At 40.2% G+C, this 19737-nt stretch overlaps 1 protein-coding gene and 1 pseudogene across 1 annotated transcript in view; both read left to right on the top strand.

Annotated features, from left to right (window-relative positions):
• The window catches only part of LOC137235148 (glutamate receptor ionotropic, kainate 1-like), a 2828327-nt gene that overhangs the window by 629480 nt on the left and 2179110 nt on the right, over nucleotides 1-19737 (top strand). The gene's annotated exons all lie outside the window — the stretch shown is intronic.
• On the top strand, nucleotides 7364-13065 carry LOC137235151 (uncharacterized; annotated as a pseudogene).

The following is a 19737-nucleotide window of genomic DNA, read 5'->3' as shown; positions in this document are numbered from 1 at the left end:
GCTCCTGCCTTATTGCATTTATAGCATACCAGTCCGTGGAACTGAGAGTCGCAACCATGGTCGACAGCTCTGGGTTTTGTCGTCGTGCCCGATGATTGCCCCTGCCTCAACCGCGGCTCCTTCGCTGACGTCTGTGGACTCGTCGGCGCGTGTTAGGTCTAATACATTGACATCCCTCCTTTTTGTAAATTTCTGATAGTACTCGGGGAAATGTTTTTCGGCGCGCCTGCATTCTGACTTCAGTTAGCTGAGTGTAGTGATGTTGCATCCGAACACTAGATTCCTTATCCTCGGCTTCAGATTCCTACGCACCAAGTTCGCCAGGCACAGCTCCGGCAACTTCATCTTCATAGTCAGCTCCATTCCTCTCACGACCGTATAGAAATCATCGGAGGGCTCTCGTATATCTTGCTTTCTTTCGTTCATGGCCTACAGAATCTCTTCGTCACAATCCGCTTTGCAGAAGTGATCCAGCAGTGCCTCCCTGAGGTTGTCGAAACCATCTCCTTCCTCTCCGGACCTCTCTTCCATATACATCCAGAACCACTCCTGGGCAGCTCCGCTCAACAGCAAGTGAAAGTTAGAATACAGGCCTCCCGGTGAGATTCCGTGTCGCCTCTGTAGGGTTTCCACTCTAAATAAAAATCGTTCAATTGGGATGGACTTAGAACTACCATCGAATTTGAGTCCAAAGTCCCCAATAATTTTAAACTTGTTTTTGTCCTTATCTGAATTGTTGGGTTTTAGTTGAAGAGAAGAAGCACTCTTTCGGCACCCGAATGCGGTTTGGTCAAAGGCTGTTTGTTCCTCTTCTGTTTCATCTTTCTCGTCCTCAGCGGCTGCGGCAGCAGCGTCGATAACCCTTCTCTGTTCCTGTCTGGTTGCCTGCACATGCTTGCGACTACTTTCTACTTTAGAAACACGCTCTCCTAAACCCTTAACGTCTTTTGGCAGCGTTTTCATGGCATCCTGTATAACATCTGGGGTGGCACGATTGACATCCATTTGATATTGTATAAACATCATTTCAAATTTGGCTAGCAATTCTCCCCTTACTTTTTCTATCGCCCTCGCTCCCGGTGAAGTGACATTCCCTATAGAGGTTAATCTCCGTCCCGATCGCGAATCTGCGGCCTCGAGCTCTCCTTCCACCGTGGATATTTGTTCTGCATCCGTGGACTTCGGATAAACTTGCCTGCCCTTTTTACCACCCTTTTTAACCATCGCGATTTGACAACTTCTACTATCTGACTTTATTTGGGTTAATGCGCCAAAATGGCAACCTCTTTCGCTTCGCGGAAGAAGTAAAAGGAAATCTACTGCAATCTTTGGCACCGCAAAAACTGTATCCAATTGTTCGGAGACTAACCTGGAAGTCTCGACCAAGTAACTACCCTAATATCTATTGGTCTCCAGACCAACAATCAAATTTATATACTCAATAATTAGAGTATGGTAATATATAAAAATAAAATAAAAAAAAATATATATATAGTTTTAATATTCGAGCACTTGTATGCGCGTTGAGGATCTTTTCAAAAAAACAAAAGTATCGCTAATGTTCAAAACCAAACTCCGCCTCGCTTGTCAATCGAAGAAGTCTACCAAGTAAAATACGTACCTTACCAATGGTAAAGTTGAGGAAAAATAATGATCTAGTCGCGATATGATTTATTCTTGGAAATGTTTATAATTTAAAGCAATTATTATGTTCAACCTGTGTGTGTTATGCGTTTGGATTGGGGTGACCAATCTTCATATCCGTGTAAAGTCATTGTCTATCTGCCCTTCTATAATATCTTGGACAAACTCTGTTCCCCCTATATGTTCCTCGGAAGCTACCTCATACTCATCTGGCCTTAACCCGCTGGTAGTAGCGGCTTCACTTATGGAACCCCCTTTCATTACAAAGTCTACCTCATGGATATCCATTTCTCCCTCGGATAACCAGTGGCCGACCCGAATATTCCCTATTCCCGAAATCAACCTCATGAAAATCGTCACCTAAAACAAATTATCAGTAGCTGATCCAAATTCATATCAAAGAAATGTTTCATTGTTGACACAGTTAAAGGCTTTTATTATCGCCTAGTAAGATATCAACGACGAACCCCCTTTTAACTATCTACCTCTGTCTGAAATATAACTAACTTATAATACTTGACTGTGGACACAAGCTGTCCAAACAAAAAAAGGTTTTGCTTGGAATTCCCCTGTTTTGAGGGCCCCACGTAGGGCGCCATTTTCTTATTGTTACCTTGGGCATGAATGACATTGCCTTGCGGTCCGCTCGAGTACGCTAGCGTATCCGCGACTGAGCTCGCCGGACTGGGGTGGGGTTTTGCAGACCACTGAATTTGCATTGCGACTGCGGCAACAAATCAGAAACTCGTAACCGCTCTTCTATTGTTTGGGAAAACTATAAAGCCATGACCCCTAAGCTAATGCACCACAGTCATGCATCACCCCCTCGAACATTGTAGTCAATCTTTAATCAGTTCCCCCCCCCCCCCCCCCCACCACCTTCTAACGCGTGTCCAACCGATTCCTTTGTTCTACGCCATCAAAATCCAGATAGTAGCTCGGGTCCATCCTCCCAAGATCGGCCTTCACTCCCATGACGCCGCCAACATGTATCCATGGCCCGTGTTCATCCGCGTTGACATCACCTATCGTCCAATCGTCCGTCTGTCTACTTACCCATTTGATCACCCACATCCCGCCCCATCATCACACACGACCGTTTCGTTTAGAGATCCATTTCTCACATAAAAAATGCTTTATTCAAATATGTTTCGCTTCATTAAAATTACCATACCTATTTCCTCGCTCTATACGTAACTTCCCTTAACTTACTATCATACTTCATCCGTATGGCTCATTCAACAAAATGTATGGAATCTAAAACATATTGGTCAGTGCATTACACAAAAAAACTCGAATGCTCCTTTGTCATCGCTGTATATCCAATTTAGCGACATCTCACTCGCCCACAACCGGCCTTTAATAAACCATATATATACATGTACTTACAAAATAACTGCTTGAAGTTCCTGCGCACCAAGACCAGTTGACAAACAACAAACAAAAAAACAAGTCTAATAAATGAAACGTGTATTAAAGTTGGTGTCTATATATGTATGTATATCTATGTATAACAAAATAAGTCTAATAAATGAACTATGTACGAATGCTGGAATTAATTTTTCATCGTACATTCGATATGAATTTCAATGGGTGATCTACTTGCTTGTTAATGCTTCTATTTATGCCAACGGGTTTGGCAATTATCCAAAGAACAAAATTCAAATGCTATTGTGTCCTCGTTATCAAGTTTTTTACTTTCACACTCGGTATGCGATAGAGTGGCGATTGTCGATTGCGGTTCGCTTCGCTTGACTTAGCCTGTGCGTATTCATACCTACACCACGGGTTCGGAAGCGGAAGTCCCTAAGGCGCCTTGAGGATGAGCTCCTGAAGTTATCATAGTGATGTCAGCATGTTCACTAAATTCATCTAAACGAACTAAAATCAACACTTTAGCGATACTTTGCACTCACAGATTCGAGCATTTCTTCTTTTTCTTTGAAACTTATAAATACTTGTAACTGAGTGTTTGCCAGAAAATTGCATTAGTATGCCTACATTCTCTGCAAGCTAAACGCTAAACCAGTCGCTTACATACGTATACTTTGGGTCAACCAGGCTCAAAGTAAATCATTCATGCAATTATGTGCTACACAGCCAATCTTCCTAGCTACTCTGCTTGCTTGCTTCGGCGCTCTCTGCCAACTCCGATTTCCCGATTATGATACTTTACGTTGAGCGCTAGCGCGCCACCAGCTCAAATACTCGTTTTGAGAAAAAACTGAGTAGTTCAATCCTCAACCAATTAAGCGCATCCAAAAGTATCTAATGCGCTTGCTTTCACGTCTGTATTCTGCGCTGATGGAGCGAATTCAGCAAGATTTCTGCAATGCTCTTGGCTATCAATGAGAGATTTGCTCGGCTAACAGAATCAACAGTGTGTCATGGGACACTGCTCTTCTTTGCGCGCATTTCGCGCTATGGTAAATATCGTATAATAACTATACATCCACTTCTCACTATAACTAAAATGTTCGCCCTTACGCTTCGGTTGTAACAATTAGCGCAGGGTAATGAACGGTTGTTCCTCAAGCGATTTCACTCTTTGCTACCTTTGCGATGCTGCTCTGGCATTTTGCCTGTTTTTCTCGCTTGCCGCTGATGTGGATGCTGATGCCGCAGCTCGTTGGGCATGTGTATGCGCTGTTTAAGGGTGGCTGCCACGTTGACGCGTGTGCTGTCCCCTTTTTTCTTTTCGCTTAATTTCGTGGTGTAATAACAGGGACATCCAACTGAAATATTGATGAGTTTGTTGTACTGCATCTCTACTCTAATTATAAGTCAACAAGTCAAGAACATCCTTGGGTCAAAACCTTATGCTGCTTCTGCCGGCGGTTGTCGTTGAAAATGCGGAAATAGGAGCAGCGCAGTATTGGGTGCGATTTTTGAGACAGCGCTCAAAACAGTCAAACAGCGAATGCACTCATATTGCGTTCACCTGCAACAGTCGATTTGCGAACACAATCAAACTGCGTTCGCGAGTAAAGAAACAAATTTGACGGTGATGGAACGTGCTAAAATTTTAAGGTGAGTATAAAGCTCTCGCGTAACAGGGCGAGCTAATCGCCCTCGGATGATCCGATGAGCTCGAGAAACGGGGATCGTGCTGGCTTACCAGTACTCGAACCCATGGCCCTGGCTCATACCTTAAGGTCCTTGGCGTGGAAGATTCCAATGAGTATTCTTCCCATGTCTGCCAGTTCGTATAAACACGCGTCGAAGGACAACCGCTGTAAGATATTTGGGGGCTAGTTTAGCACTGAATTCCCTTGCTGCATCACTCTGTCTAAAACTCCTCCGATATACAAGTTGCCCTACTGCAAAAACTTTTAGCGTAGCGCGCGTGATATATACCTTGCGACCTTCTCATACGCGGACCTCAGTTTCTTTTGTATTTTGTCGCGTAACAGTCTAAGCCGAATATCCTTCGGGGCTATCTCCACACTCGAGTCGGTAATTTCTCCCAGCGTGCGTAAAAGCGAATAAGTCTCTCCGTGCTGTACCATGGTCTGCCCGAAAATGAACCGATACGGTTCGGTTTGTATGGCCTCATGCACCGCACTACGTAATTCGAATGCAGCTCGGGACAAGTGTGTGTCCCAAGATTTCTGGTAATTTTCAGCAATATAAGACCAGACGATGGCTAGTAGTGATCTGTTGATCCTTTCTGAGGCGTTAGCTTGCAGGGAATAGACAGCAGTCCTAACATGCTTAACGCCATAACCTTTTTGGAAATCACTGCATGCGAGCGACATAAACTGTCGCCCATTGTCCGAATGGCTTATCTCGGGCACTCCGAAAATATGAAAGATATCTCATTCCATGTATCGGATCACCTCCTTTGCCGTAGCATTCCTCATCGGCTTGACGAACAAAAATTTCGAATAATGATCTAACACGACAAATATATAACTATTTCCGTCTCGAGATCGGGGATATGGTCCGCAGAAGTCCACGTAGAGTGTTTGGAAAGGTCTTTTGGTCACCGTTTATTTACCCTTAAGAGGTCTGTTTATCACATTGGTCGCCTAACTGCGCTTACACACGTCACAATTACCCACGAAAGTTCTGACCAAAGCAACTATGCCTGGCCAGAAGTATCTCGCTCTCAAGCGGTTCACTGCCTTGGCTATGCCCCAGTGTCCAGCCGATGCACTGTGATGCGATCGCTCTAGCAATACCCTTCGTAGAACTTTCGGCACCCATATTTTCCAGGCCGACTCCTCTACCTCGGCTGCATTCAACTTCTGCGAGATGTATTCCATCGGCCGCTCATTCTCTTCCTCATCTAGCTGAAAGAATACAGCTCCAATGCCCGTTGCAGAAACGTCGAATTGTACGTAAAACCATTTCGAGAAGTCAGGGTTGATGAGTATCTTTGGCGATGTCAATTCATTTTTGAGCTGTTCGAAGGCCGCGATTGCCCCGGTTGTCATCACAAATTCATTCCTCAATCCGTCAAACGCGCGGTTTTTGTGGCAAAGTTCCGTATAAATACCATCCGGTGAGGCCCATCTTAACTGTTTAGTAGTCTTTGGTATCGGGAAGTCCATCATGACTTGTAGTTTTGACGGGTCCTTTCTCAGCTCACCTTGGCCGATTATGAACCCCAAGTATTTGATCTCCTTTTGGCAAAACTTAGATTTCAACAGGTTTATCGTTAGTCCGACTTTCGATAAGCATTCCGCCACTTCGGAAAGATGTTGCAGGTGCGTTCCAAAATCTGGATAGCACAGAAGAAGATCGTCAATGTAGACGAACACGTTACACGGCCCGAACGGCATCACTTTGAAGTGACTCTAATAATTTTAAACTTGTATTTGTCCTTATCTGAATTGTTGGGTTTTAGTTGAAGGGAAGAAGCACCCTTTCGGCACCCGAATGCGGTTTGGTCAAAGGCTGTTTGTTCCTCCTCTGTTTCATCTTTCTCGTCCTCCGCGGCTGCGGCAGCAGCGTCGATAACCCTTCTCTGTTCCTGCGCGGTTGCCTGCACATGCTTGCGACTACTTTCTACTTTAGAAATACGCTCTCCGAAACCCTTAACGTCTTTTGGCACCGTGTTCATGGCATCCTGTATCACATCTGTTGTGGCACGATTGACATCCATTTGACATTGTATAAACATCATTTCAAATTTGGCTAGCAATTCTCCCCTTACTTTTTCTATCGCGCTCACTCCCGTTGAAGTGACATTCCCTAAAAAGGTTAATCTCCGTCCCGATCGCGAATCTGCGGCCTCGAGCTCTCCTTCCACCGTGGATATTTGTTCTGCATCCGTGGACTTCGGAAAAGCTTTCCTGCCTTTTACCTCCCTTTTTAGCCATCGCGATTTGACAACTTCTACTAACTGACCTTATTTGGGTTAATGCGCCAAAATGGCAACCTCTTTCGCTTCGCGGAAGAAGTAAAAGGAAATCTACTGCAATCTGTGGCACCGAAAAAAAAACTGTATCCAATGGTTCGAAGACTAACCTGCAAGTCTCCACCAAGCAACTATCCTAGTGTCTATTGGTCTCCAGACCAACAGTCAAATTGATAAATCCAATAATTAGAGTATAGTAATATATGAAAATAAAATTTAAAAAAATATATATATAGTTTTAATACTCGAGCACTTGTATGCGCGTTGATGTTCTTTTCAACAAAACAAAAGTATCGCTAATGTTCAAAACCAAACTCCGCCTCGCTTGTCAATCGAAGAAGTCTACCAAGTAAAATGCGTACCTTACCAATGGTAAAGTTGAGGAAAAATAATGATCTAGTCGCGATATGATTTATTCTTGGAAACGTTTATAATTTAAAGCAATTATTATGTTCAACCTGTGTGTGTGATGCGTTGGGATTGGGGTGACCAATCTTCCTATCCGTCTAAAGTCATTGTCTATCTGCCCTCCTATAATATCTTCTTTCTATTGTCCGACCGACGGGAGTTGAATCCCCCTCCGTGTTGGACAAACTCTGTTCCCCGTATATGTTACTCGGAAGCTACCTCATACTCATCTGGCCTTAACCCGCTGGTAGTAGCCGCTTCATTTATGGAACCCCCTTCATTACAAAGTCTACCTCATCTATATCCATTTCTCCCTCAGATAACCAGTGGCCGACCCGGATATTCCCTATTCCCGAAATCAACCTCATGAAAATCGTCACCTAAAACAAATCATCAGTAGCTGATCCAAATTCATATCAAAGAAATGTATCATTGTTGACACAGTTAAAGGCTTTTATTATCGCCTATTAAGATATCAACAACCCCCCTTTTAACTATCTACCTCTGTCTGAAATATAACTAACTTATAATACTTGACTGTGGACACAAGCTGTCCAAAAAAAAAAAAAATTTTGCTTGGAATTCCCCCTTTTTTGAGGGCCCCACGTAGGGCGCCATTTTCTTATTGTTACCTTGGGCATGCGGCATGAATGACATTGCCTTGCGGTCCGCTCGGGTACGCTTGCGTATGCGCGACTGAGCTCGCCGGACTGGGGTGGGGTTTTGCAGACCACTGAATTTGCATTGCAACTGCGGCAACAAATCAGAAACTCGTACCCGCTCGTCTATTGTTTAGGAAAACTATAAAGCCATGACCCCTAAGCTAGTGCACCACAGTCATGCATCACCCCCTCGAACATTGTAGTTAATCTTTAATCAGTCCCCCCCCCCTTCTAACGCGTGTCCAACCGATTCATTTGTTCTCCGCCATCAAAATCCAGGTAGTAGCTCGGGTCCATCCTCTCAAGATCGGCCTTCACTCCCATGACGCCGCCAACATGTATCTATGGCCCGTGTTCATCCGCGTTGACACCACCAATCGTCCAACCGTCCGTCTGTCTACTTACCGATTTGATCACCCACATCCCGCCCCATCATCACACACGACCGTTTCGTTTAGAGATCCATTTCTCACATACAAATGCTTTATTCAAATATGTCTCGCTTCATTAAAATTACCATACCTATTTCCTCGCTCTATACGTAACTTCCCTTAGCTTACTATCATACTTCATCCGTATGGCTCATTCAACAAAATATATGGAATCTAAAACATACTGGTCAGTGCATTACACAAAAAAACTCGAATTCTCACATTCACTGCTCCTTTATCATCGCTGTATATCCAATTTAGCAACATCTCACTCGCCCACAACCGGCCTTTAATAAACCATATATATACATGTACTTACAAAATAACTGCTTCAAGTGCCTGCGCACCAAGCCCAGTTGACATCAACAAACGAACAAACAAAAAAACAAGTCTAATAAATGAAATGTGTGTATATATGTATGTATATCTATGTATAACAAAATAAGTCTAATAAATGAACTATGTACGAATGCTGGAATTCATGTTTCATCCTACATTCGATATGAATTTCAATGGGTGATCTACTTGCTTGTTAATGCTACTATTATTGCCAGCGGGTTTGGCAATTATCCAAAGAACAAAATTCAAATGTTATTGTGTCCTCGTTAACGAGTTATTTACTTTCGCACTCGGTATGCGATAGAGTGGCGATTTTCGATTGCGGTTCGCTTCGCTTGACTTAGCCTGTGCGTATTCATACCTACACCACGGGTTCGGAAGCGGAAGTCCCTAAGGTACCTTGAGGATGAGCTCCTGAAGTTATCATAGTGATGTCAGCATGTTCACTAAATTCATCTAAACGAACTAAAATCACCACTTTAGCGATACTTTGCACTCACAGATTCGAGAATTTCTTCTTTTTCTTTGAAACTTATAAATACTTGTGATTGAGTGTATGCCAGAAAATTGCATGAGGTTGCCTACATTCTCTGCAATCTAAACGCTAAACCAGGTGCTTACATACGTATACTTTGGGTCAACTAGGCTCAAACTAAATCGCTCATGCAATTGTCTGCTACACAGTCAATCTTCCTAGCTACTCCGCTTGCTTGCTTTGGCGTTCTCTGCCAACTCCGATTTCCTGATCATGCAACTTTACGTTGAGCGCTAGCGCGTCACCAGCTCAAATACTCCTTTTGAGCAAAACTGAGTAGCTGAACCCTCAACCAATTAAGAGCATCCAAAAGTATCTAATGCGCTCGCTTTCACGTCTGTATTCTGCGCTGATGGAGCGAATTCAGCAAGATTTCTGCAATGCTCTTGGCTATCAATGAGAGACTTGCTCAGCTAACAGAATCTATACCAGTGTGTCACGGGACACTGCTCTTCTTTGCGCGCTATGGTAAATATCGTATAATAACTATACATCCACTTCTCACTATAGCGAAAATGTTCGCTCTTACGCTTCGGTTGTAACAATTAGCACAGGGTAATCAACGTTTGTTCCTCGCGGCGATTTTACTCTTTGCTACCTTTGCGATGCTGCTCTGACGTTTGCCTGTTTCTCTCGCTTGCCTCTGATGCAGTGGCTCGTTGGGTATGTGTATGCGCTGCTTAAGTGTGGCTGCCACGTTGATGCGTGTGCTGTTCCCTTTTTTCTTTTCTATTAATTTCGTGTCGTAATAACAGGGACATCCCACTGAAATATTGATGAGTTTGTTACACTGCATCTCTACTCTAATTTTAAGTCAAATACTCACCTCGTTTAGAAGCTATTTGGAGAGAATATACTTGGGTCAAAATTTTATTCTACTTCTGCCGGCGGTTGTGGTTGAAAGGCGGAAATAGTAGCAACACAGTATTGGGTGCGATTTTTGAGACAACGCTCAAAACAGTCAAACAGCGAACGCACTCAAATTGCGTTCACCCGCAACAATCGATTTGCAAACACAGTCAGACTGCGTTCGCGAGTATAGAAACAAATTTGATGGTGATGAAACGTGCTAAAGTTTTAAGGCGAGTATTAAGCTCCCGCGTAACAGTACATATACTATTTTCCACATTCGCTTGTTCTTATATCATATTCGCATGCGCTTGAGATACACGCGAGCACGTTAGTATGTGCATTAGGGGTATGACATTTTTCTAACACCTATTATACATGGCACCACGTGATGAGAGAATGGGAAAAAATAATAACTGCGTTTTTATTTTTTCATTTTATTGCAAAAACTTCACGCAGAAACCAAAAATAAAATTTGAATGCAAATTCCACACATTTGCCAAATGAACTTATTTGTGCCTTTTTTCTTGTTCGTTTTGCTTTGCTCGTCCTTCGTATTTTATTTGTATTTCTGCACAACACATAACGGTTATTAGAGCAAATGGCTTATGAAATAATCAAAGCGCGTGTCATCAACTTGCCAATTACATATAGTTTGCTTTTGGTGTCATAGTAGTCGAGGTGTCTTGTTTAATAATGTCCTTTAAAAAAAGTGGGATGAAGTTTTAAAAAATTCAAAGCAATAGAAAAATAACTTAACCATCTTTGAAAAATCCAAGAATAAAAGAAGGGACATCAATAACATTGAAAAAGCCTTAAGTGAACTGTGCAAGATTCCAAAACAGACCGTTATAATAGGAAGGTATAAAGAATTAGCGAAAACGGAAATATTAAAAAAGAAAAGATGCCAGATTATTACAAATGAAATGATTGATTTGTGGTCTAAACTAAAGTTTCCAAGCATAAGAAGTTCATCTATAGAACGGAAAATAACAAACATATGAAATGATTATTTAAAATTTCTAAAATATCCAGGTGGAAGAAATGTTATAATGAGGTTCAACAAGTTATGTGATATAACTAGTTTAAAAGGTATTTGGCTAAGTACTGAGGACAAAGCGTTATATCAATTTCAAATATCTACGAATGGAGAAGTTGGGTACACGACAGCTAAAGCTTTTGGTATGCATTCCTCCAAAGCTGCTATTTTTAAACAAACTGATAATGAAGAAAATGTTAAAAGCACCTTGTCTATTAGTGGAAATGAACTCGAAAGTTCTACATCAACCGAAACTATCCAGCAATCATACAGCCCATCTGCTGCTGAATATCAAGCTCCTTCAAGAATCAAAACAAGTGAATTGTTCAACAAAAGCGGCAGTGGCAGTGGTTACAAACGCCAGTGTTAGCACCAAAAATGCCGCTAAAATATGTAATTAGTTGGCGAAAGGAGTTGATTTAGCAACACCGTCACAATCTGGTATTTACAAAGCATCGATAAAAGCAGCGCAACGTTTGGAGGAAAACTATAATTGGTGTGTTTATTTTGATGGCAAGAAATTTGGGAAAAAAGAACTGCAGGCCATTGTGTTGATAAATGAAACAAAAGAAGTAAGGATAGCGGTCATGGTTCGTGAAAACGGAAAAAGTTTGAAAATGTTTGAAGGTACCTATTTAATAATATATTGTAACGAAATTGCTTGCAAATCCTCTTATTTGCAATCCTCTGCTAAGTTCGAATCACTAAACTGTTGAATAAATAACTCCAATATTGAATAATGGAAAAATGGCCTTTATTAAAGTACTTCACAATACACTTATACTTTGCTACTCGCTGGCTTAATAACCAAACTGATTGATAACTCAAATGAAACTCTACTATTGGCCGCCAGATCGCGTGCTTAATCAAACTGATTGATAGCTCAACTCAAACTGAATTACAGCGCCTCTTCATCTGTTACCTTTTATACCCTTTGGTTTCCTCGTTCGCATTTTTCCAGAATGTACTAGCATTGTCCATGAGCTCTCAAACTTCTCAGCTGTAACTAAAATTGCACAATTTTATACATCTTTTAGGCGCTTCCAGAATCTACTAGTCCAGTAGCTCTCAAACTTCTCAGATATATGCATGTGTTTGCGCATTGACTCTCCGCTGCTCGTATTCGTACATGGTACATATGTGTAGACGCAATTATTTATTCGTTTATGTAGATACATAAAGATTGAATTATTGATGTGAATGTTCGTAGTTTACAGTCTCTCGCGCGCACATAGGCGTATAAGTAAATGCATCTGTGTGTGACATCTCTCTGGGCTGCCTTATATATGTGTATACTTGATTTGATTATTAACGTAAATACTGCTTGGCATGGCCTTAGCATCGCCTTAGTGATGGGATAACTTAGTGATGCTAATATCCGTGACAATATTTTTAAAGTTTTAATTAATTTTCTATAAATTTTGAAGCAATTAAGAATGTCCTGGATAAATTTCAACTGTGGAATTCCGTCAAAATGATAGTTTGTGATACCACAAACGTTAATACCGGAAAAAATAATGGAGTAGCAGTATATTGGTTGCCAGCATCACGTGCTAGATTTAGTTTTGAAGCATGTAATGGATGAGTTACTTGTTGGAAAGTTAATATCGCCAAACATCTCTTATGATATTTTTACCGAATTGATAATTGACTACGACAATCTGAAACAAAACTACAAACAAACTGGAGATAAATTAGAAATAAAATCTATAAAATGGCGGGATGATATGCAGTTTTTATATGAACTAGGGCAAGGTGTTAAACACTATGAGATAAGCAACATATTTCCATAAATAAAATTCAAAGTTCTTCCAACGCTTAGCAACGCTCGCTGGAATTCAAGAGCTATTCTTGGGATTTTAACGTTCATTCTCATTCCTGAACACAGAATAATACTTTTGCGAATTCATATGCAGTGCATGGTATGACGTATGGTTCTCTGATCACCGTTTCCAAATAAATGATAATGAAAGTTTGGAAAAATCCGTCAAGCAATTTAAAACTGCTCATAAGTGTTTTATTAAACACTGGGTCATTTCGAATTTAAAGCGAACTAATATCTGCGCTGAAAGAGCTATTAAAGTCATACAGGAAACATACCCTAATTGTAAATCTGATTCAAGTTTAAATCTTAAATATATATCATATAATATGAAATAAAATAAATTAATAACTACAAATTTATAAACAATTATTATTTAACAACATGAACATTCCGCTGTTCTAAATGAAAATTTGTGTTCTCCTTGCAGGCAGATAACATTAAAATTTTATTTTTTGTTTCTGCGTGAAGTTTTTGCAATAAAATGAAAAAATAAAAACGCAGTTATCATTTTATCACTATGCCTCATCATGTGGTGCCATGTAAAATATTTTTTTTTTTCAAAAAATTTTAAAAATTCATACCCCTAATGCGCATACAACCATATGTATAAATATTACTGGTTTCTGTCCAGTTTTCACTTTTGATTCACACAAAGGCGAATTTTAAACTTATTTTGAGAAATGATGAAATTTTGACTATCATTTTCTTTCTTTTTTAACACATTTCAATTTAGTTCAACGTTTTTCTGTTGTTTTTCTATCATACTTTTGGTAATTTTAATGATTCGTTCGTTTTTATATATTTTAACTATATAATTCTTTTTGTCTCTGCAAATTGTGTTTTACATTTTATATTATTTCACGACGCTCTAATCTCCGAAATCTTTCTTTAATTTTACTTTAAATCCGGGTGGGATTTAGTTTAACCGTATAATCCCGGTTGAGCCCCAATTATGTGTAGAGTAATGATTATATTTTATTGAATATTTAGTTACACATTTTGTTACAAAGAATATTTAGTTACATATTTTATTACAAAGAAACGATTTCAATATCTAAATGCTTAAGAAAATTTTACAAACCGAAACGCAATTACATAGATGCCCCCTTTTATAGATTCAAATCATTCGTTACATTATAAAATATAAAACCTACTATGTTAAAATACTAAGGTATTATGCTCAGTAGATTCGTTGCCTTTCTGTCCGAAGAGTATGACCCGACATATATGAGACAACAAGAAATCATTGAGCGCTTTAGCGTACACAAGGGTTGGTCAATCGTTTAGTGATAATTCTCTAAATGCAACGGTTGGGACTGAACGTAAAATTAGGTAAGGTTAGGTTTAACTGGCCGGTTCATGAAAACTTCACATAGGCAGAATACCAGTTTGTTTAACTGCTAAGCTGAAAACCCATATCAAAAATTAGGACCTATGCTATAAAATAACTCTGCAAATACTAAAAGCTTTCTAGGACTTTCGCCACTTGCTGCTTCTAGATCTGGCAGCCGTACCACTCCTAATAGGTGGAGTCTTATGAAACAACGGCACAGGCACAAAACGTGATCGACTGTTTCCTCCACCAACCCGCACTTCCTACATCTGCTATCGCTGGCCAAACCTAAGTTAACCGTTAATCGAGCTTTGTATCAAAGGTGATACATTTCGTTATTGTGAGGTCATAACTTTCGTTAAATAAAGTTTATCTACCCCATTCTTCGTGACTTTTTTTATCTTGCTACTGCTGGTATTTTCAAACATGTTTAGAAAAAATTTAACAAGTAGGCCCTGAGAAAATCAAAAACATCATAATTCTAGCTATGTATCATTTTTGATACATGCGGTATTTCATATGTGTTTTCGCTAAGTTGCTTATCGTTCGGGACGCGTTTTGCGAAAATTTCTTTGTGCTTCGGTTATTGTGGTGTTTTCTCAGTTTTTGCAAAATATTCAGTGAATATTAATAAAAAATAATGTCGCGTGCAAAGTTTTTAACTCTTGAAGAACTACTAAGTGAAGTACTAAATGGAAGTGAAGAAGATGATGATGTTTCTGGGTCTGTTGCAGAAATAGAAGGCCGTTCTTCTGAAAGCATTTTACCGGACTCGGGTGATAATTTTGACAATAATTGTGATGGTGATCCATTATATAATTCAAAATATGGAGTTAATTGGCGCAGTGAGCCCTACGTTACTCGTAGATTGGGTGGTGAACACCTAATTAGGATATATCTATGGTAGTGAGAGGCTTCCCACATTCTACAATCCAAATTAAAATGTGACTGTAGATGCGCAATTGTGAGGATTTCATGGTCGATGTAAATTTCAACAATACATACCATCGAAACCGGAGAGATATGGTTTGAAGTTTTGGCTACTTGTGGATCCCCGAACGTGTTACGTATGGAAAATACAGCCATATTTGGGAATAAATGTGACAGGTATTTGTAGTTATTGAACCACGTTTTTATTTTATAGCAAAACTTTAAATTATATTTTTTAAAACGCCTAAAAGTATACGTCAATATTTTTTTTATTTTTTACAACAATGAAAATTTTTGAAAATTGAAAATCAATATTGAAACTTAAAATATTGATAATACATTTAAAAATTAAAAAGTTGAAAGTAACTAAAATACAAAGTTAAATAAAGGTTATAAGAACCCAACAGTATTGTCGAAAAAATCAAGGAGAACGAGTAGTGATTGACTTAGTTCAAGGACTAAAAGGGCATAACATTAATTCGTTCATTCATTCATCACTCGTCGTCTCTCTAGTCACAACAATAAATGTACCATTGTTATGAGAACCATCACACACCTAATGTGCAAATGACTCCAAAAAGTTGCCTGAAATAATCTCTTATTACAACTCAACGAAGGGAGGTGAAGATACAGTTGACAAAATGCTGAGCTGCTACAGCTGCAAACGCAAAAATAATAAATGGACTATGGCAGTATTTTCTTACATAATTGATATATCTGATTTGAATGCATATATTATAAATAAAAAAAAAATAAATGTAAGGCGCGATAACCTCCGAAGAGATCTAAGGCCGAGCTTCTCTTCCAATTTGCGTCGTGCTCCTCTTGCTTTTCCTTACAAATTGGCCGGACGGGACCTACATGTTTTATGCCGACTCCGAACGGCATCTGCAAAGCAGATGAGTTTTCACTGAGAGCTTTTCATGGCAGAAATACACCCGGAGTGCTTGCCAAACACTGCCGAGGGGCGACCCCGCTTAGAAAAATTTTCTTCTAATTGAAAAATCTTATTTATAAAATTTTGATGTAGCTTTGCCCGGGAGTTGAACCCAGGGCATACGGTGTGATAAGCGGAGCACGCTACCATCACACCACGGTAGCCGCCAATGCATATATTATATATAACGAAAAAGATCCGAATTGGATGCTTACTCAAAAACATACAAAGCGTAAATGCTTTTTGCATGAACTAGCAATGTCATTGGCATTGCCGTAAATAGAAAAACGAAATAGAGGCCCTAGAAACGAACTATCTGCCACGTTACTTTCGAAAATTCAATCGAAAAGCATCCTCAGCAATGATGATAGAGATGCTGATTCATCCAAGGAACCAAAAATTGATACGCCAAAAACAAACCGTGCAAGGTGTCAAAGTTGCCATTATTTTGGAGAAAATAAAAATAAATGGACATCACCATTCTGCTACTTGTGTAAAAAACCATGTTGTAATGATAAATATAACGAAAATATTTGCGTTTAATGTATTAGTAATATTTAGAATTGTCAAAATTTAAAAAAATATTTTCAATAAAAGAGTAAACAATAATAATAGTATACTTTTTCTTTATAAATTTCAGTGTGTATTATATATGATACATGGCCAGAATTTTGAATCTTTTTTAAAGGTCGATCTACGGTAAAAGGCATAAGACGAGAGAAGGTAGTGTACAGTCAGAATACCCATCATGAGTCTACAGTCCTCTCTTTTTAATGATAGAAGCAACTTTGTAAGTCTAAGGTTAAAAGACCTCCACACTTGTACAAGACCCACGTCTTTCTACGAAGCAAGCTTCAAGGGATGCGCCGTTTTTAGCTAGTTCATCTGCTATTTCATATATATATATATTTTATATATATATTTTTTGTTTTTTTTATCTGCTATTTCATTCCCATCTATTCCCATATGCCCTGGATAGATGTATGGTTCTCCGTGTCCGGTTATTTTCAGGGATTTCTTACACTCTAACACAATTTAAAATTCTGTGCTATGAAAGATTATTGCCTCAATTGCTGATTGGCTGTAAACACAAACGCTGCCACGCCTGCAGTTCAAGCTATTTTCTTCCAGTATTCGCCTGGCAACCTTGAGCCCCGTCGAAGCGCAGATAGGGAATCAGGAAGTCTGTCAACTTACTTAGCATAAAATTTTTTCATCAGTGTCATTTTTCGTTCTGATTTATTATTGTCGTTTATCTTATATTTATAGTTCGTAGGTGCACCGCAGCCACCTTCGACAGCACGGAAAAGAGCTGCCTATATACCACTATGTCTGACTTTGGTTTCCCCGAAAAACATATACGGCTATGCAAAATGGGGTTGAACAACACAAACAGGTCAGTTAGTTCGAAAGGACATATCCGAGCGGTCGAAACTAAACGAAGATTTCCTTAATTTGATGCAGAGAAAATTTTACTACCTGCAGAACTTAACTGCCCATGAACAATATTCTACAAAAACGTGCAATGACTGGCGTATGCTGATGATATTTTTATTATCAGCCTAAACACCCGCGTCGTAAGTTCTGCTTACTTCAAATAGAAAAAAAGCGGAAAAGGTGGGTTTGATGGTAACAGAGGACAAAACGAAGTACCTGCTGTCATCGAACAAAGAGTCAGCGCATTTGAGCCTCGGCAACCACGCCACCGTTGTCAGCCATAATATCAAAATAATAAAAGACTTCGTTTGGAACCAGCATTAACACAAACAGCCACATTCGCTATGAAATCACTATTGCCAACAAATGCTACTCGTTTGAAAATCATGCTGTACAAGCCACTTATCGTACCTGTCCTGATATATGGTGCAAAAGCATGATGCAGATATCAACATAGTTCAGCGAATAAAACGCAGCGGCTAGGCCATGTTATGCAATAAAAGATGATATTCCGGCTAAGAAAGCATTTTTATCGGAACCCACCTATGGAAGCAGTTTAAGAGGTGCGGTCTCCACTCCGCTGGAAGGACCAGGTGGAAAACTATGTACATTCCCTTTAGTTAGCTTAAGATAAAACATTTAGGCAATACACAACGTCACTCTGGTGAATTGTCTAGTTGTTCGTATAGTAAGTCCTTTTATCCCGGACAAGACGGACTATTGCATGCCGGTGGCCGCTCCCTATACAACCTTCACCCCAGTCATTCCCCCGAGGGAGGAGTTGAGAAGAGGAATTATCGGGGGCATGGGACCGGTTAACTTGTTCACGGATGGGTCGAAGTTGGACGGAAAGGTTGGCGGGGGGGGGGGGGGGTCTTTTGTCAAGAGCTAAATGTAAGCCGCAAGTTTAAGTTGGCTGATCACTGCAGTGTATTCCAAGCGGAAGTTGCTGCGATTAAGGATGCGGTGGATGAAATGCTATCCAGCGCTACTACGGTTAGGGAATTTAACATCTACTCTGATAGCCAAGCGGTTATAAAGGCCTTGAGCTCAACTACAGTGCGATCTAGGATAGTCTGGGAGTGCCTGACCTCACTTGCGATTGAATCGAATTATTTTACAATCAAGATTATCTGGGTCCCGGGCCATAGTGATATTCCGGGTAACTGTCAAGCGGATCTCTTAGCCCGAATCGGTAAAACTGAACCGGATGAAGATGGCTGTAGGGATTTCGGGATTTCGCTAGCCACCTGTGGATTGCTCTTCCATAGCTGGGCCTCGAGTCAGCTCAGCAAACGTTGGGCGGACACTACGTCTTGCAGGGTATCAAGATCTTTCTAGCCGAAAGTGCACGGCAGGAGGTCTGCTGAAATAATTGGGTTCAATAAGGCTCACCTATCAATGGTCATTGGGGTTTTGACAGGGCACTGTCCCATGGGTATCCATGCGGTACGTCTCAATATATTGGAAACTCCATCCTGCTGTAGCTGTATGGAGGATGATGAGGTGGAAACACCAAATCACTTTATGCTTGACTGCCCAGCTTATGCCAGACGATATAGGAGCTCATTATGGATGACCGCGTAGCTTCAGTTTTCAGATAAGTTCGACTGTCCACTACGTTAGGGTAGTATCACACACGGTCATTAGTTCCATTGTCTTGCGAAAGCTTTTGCTTCACCACTTTGAGTGTTCTTGCGAAGGACAAAGCCTCTCCTGGTAGATATATGTGCCTACGTATTCACATTTGTAAAAGGAGCCGTAACGTGTATGTGATATTTAAACTTGGTTGATAGGCTATAATCAATGTGATTCACTCCAAGGGACTAGTTTTGGATAGGGCCGCCAACTTTTGGGAAATATCAAACCGAGAGACTTGGGTGTTGAAGGATGAAGTGTGAAAATCAAAATTAACATTTCAGACGCTATTGTATAGTTTCGCAAATAAACAACAGATGTTTGAATGCAAGACTGGGTGATTTTTCAAACCGTTCTCATAAGTA

Source organism: Eurosta solidaginis, chromosome X, assembly GCF_040869045.1.
Source record: "Eurosta solidaginis isolate ZX-2024a chromosome X, ASM4086904v1, whole genome shotgun sequence".
Lineage (NCBI taxonomy): Eukaryota > Metazoa > Arthropoda > Insecta > Diptera > Tephritidae > Eurosta > Eurosta solidaginis.
The sequence above is the reverse complement of the archived record's forward strand: the minus strand, read 5'-3'. Positions and strand labels throughout refer to the sequence as shown.